This window comes from Lipotes vexillifer, unplaced genomic scaffold (genome assembly GCF_000442215.2).
Source record: "Lipotes vexillifer unplaced genomic scaffold, Lipotes_vexillifer_v1.1 scaffold749, whole genome shotgun sequence".
NCBI classification, from domain to species: Eukaryota; Metazoa; Chordata; class Mammalia; order Artiodactyla; family Lipotidae; genus Lipotes; species Lipotes vexillifer.
In genome coordinates this window covers 208,556-211,276 of record NW_006782834.1, presented here as the reverse complement: position 1 = coordinate 211,276, position 2,721 = coordinate 208,556, and positions in this window count along the sequence as shown.

Here is a 2,721-nt window from a genome sequence, read left to right as displayed (position 1 = left end):
GGCCGCTGAGCCTGCGCGTCCGGAGCCTGTGCTGCGGAACGGGAGAGGCCACAACAGTGAGAGGCCCGGGAGTACGAAAAAAAAAAAAAAAAAAAAAAAAAAAAAGAAAAGAAATGAACAAAAGATTGGAGCTAAAGACTAAAGTGCTTGCTTTTTGCCTGTTGACCGGATAACTAGAACTATCTGCGTTACCTATGCAGCATGGGATTTTTATTATTTTTACCTAAAGACGTCTATTTTTAGTAATGACAAACGTGTTTTTTTGTTTTTGTTTTTTTTAAAAGAAGCCTGGTTTTTCTCAATACACCTTTAAAGGTTTTTAAATTGTTCCATATCTGGTCAAGTTGAGATTGTTAATCTCATTTTTAATTTGTAATAAAAGTTTACAGCTTGATTTTTTCAAAAAAGTCAGCAAACTGCAAGCACCTGTTAATAAATGTCTTCAATTAAAAAAAAAAGAAAAAGATGGTTAGCATAGTGCCTAGCGTATGGTAAGCCCTCAAAAAATGTTAGCCCAGATCATATTATTATTAGTGTGTTATTCAAGGGCCATGTTTTTTATTGCCTCCAATTTCCACAAGGTGGCAGGTCGAGTTCAAAGTGGACCCCATGGCTCTGTGTCCCAAAGGCAAAACCTATTTTAATTGTTTCAGAATAACTGGGACAATTATGAATTGTTCAGAAACATCTTCATTGTCTATAGAATGTTTGTCACGGTCCAGGCATCTTACTGTTGCTGAAAAATCCTTCTTAATGGAACATATGGATCATTTAATTTAATCCTCTGTTTCTCACGATTCCCGGCACCGTCTGCATTTACGTGAAATGTATATTAACTCTTCCAGGGATCACCTGGCTGAGTACATTCAAGTCATCTCATTATGCACTAAGTTTAGTCCCTGGAAGACTGTGAAGAGGAGACAACGAGCCAGCTGGAAGGAGTCCTGGTCTCTGTGACTGGTGAACTGCAGAAGGTAGGAGATCTGTACACCTCATCTTAGAGTGACAGGGTGTTTGTTCATGAGGAGCTATATATAACAGGGCATATTGAGGGAAATGTTTAAATTGTAGAATTCAGACTTTTCTTCTATGTATCTGTCCTCTTTTTCCATTTCCCTAATTTCACGTCATATTGCTAACCTCCAGTTTCTACAATTTTACTTTGTCTTTAACGCATTGGTTTGGGGGTCAGATCAAACTGGGGCCAAATCCTGACTCCACTACCCATGATGGCAGTGATTATAGCAGCACATATTTGACAAATACTTCTTTACACCGCCATTCTTTTCTTAATTAATTTTTTAACTGAGGTAACATTGACTTATATAAGTTTCATGTGTACAGAGTTATATTTCTACTTCTGTATACCCTACAACGTCAATTCTTTACCCGATAATAACAAAACCTACCTGAAAGAGTTGTGAGGATGAAATGAAATAAAGCACATGAAGGATTTAACTCAATCAGAAATAGTTACTAGTAATTACAATGGCATAGCCTTGCCCAGCAAGTGGCAGATAGAACGTGTTCAATGAGCATTTGTAGAGTAAATAAATGATACTTATTTTAGTATTTCACAGTGATAGTAACTCTAAGACTGGCCTTGGATCTCTTCAAGGGAAACGCTCACTGAAATCAGTGTGATCTTGTCAAATGTGTTCTCTGATTATGGGAGTCCAGTGATATATAAAGCTCCCCAGGCTTGTTTCCTGCACACCACTCATAATTGTGACATGTCAGCATTCAAGTTACTTAACCTTTCTGTGCCTTGATTTCCTTATCTGTAAAGCCAGGGTGGCAATAGCATTTAATACTTCAGATTCAGATAGGTGTGAGGCTTCAGCAAGTCAGTTTAGGTAAAGCACATAGCACAGAGCTTGCCGTACCTTAAGTGCTCAATAAATGTTAGCTGTTGTCCTCTGGCTCCGTTTGGAAGACCTACCATTGCTTCTATTTGATTCACTTGGGGGATTTTTGGATGTTGGAAAGTCAACGCTTCTAGTCTATAATTAGGAAAGAAGATAAAGCAGACCTCTTGGCAATTTCCTGCGTCTGAAACCTTGTGTTTTATGAACCACGGAAAGTACCCCAAATTTCTTCTCAACCCACCCCAGCAAATTGACAAATTTGGACCTTTCCCACCCACTCTCTGTACATCTCCCGTGGGACTATGAAAATAAAGGAAGTATTCATTGCTTTGTGCATACGCTGTTTTCCTAGTGGCATATTTCTTCTAGTTTCGACAAACTCAAGCTTTCTGCCAGTTTTATCTACCAAAGGGTCAGCCCTGCTCCGAGACCAGAGTTTGCCTGTTTCTGTGGATTTTGCAAAGTCAGAAGTGGGAGAGAGGCAAATTTCAAGTGAGGAGAGTTACAGAGTAGGAGTAGCACTGAATGGCTGCTGCAGTAAACAGTAAAAAGAAATCCCCAATCCTCAAACCCAGGACACCAAAACAGCCCATTCAGCTGCATGAGTTTTAAAACACAGTTATGCATGAGGGAGAGTGGGCCATCAAAACCTACTGGAGTCCTCTTCTGGCACAAGCTTTGTGGAACTGGATGTGGCAATAAATAATGGCCAGGGTGACTTGCAGAGCTCTGGGCTTGCCCTGAAGTAACTGATACAGTATCAACCACCAGACAAAAGAGAACTTTGACAAAGGATACTGAGATGAAATCAGCTCCCACATACATGAGCATGCCACAGTGGGGTAGAAGGTGG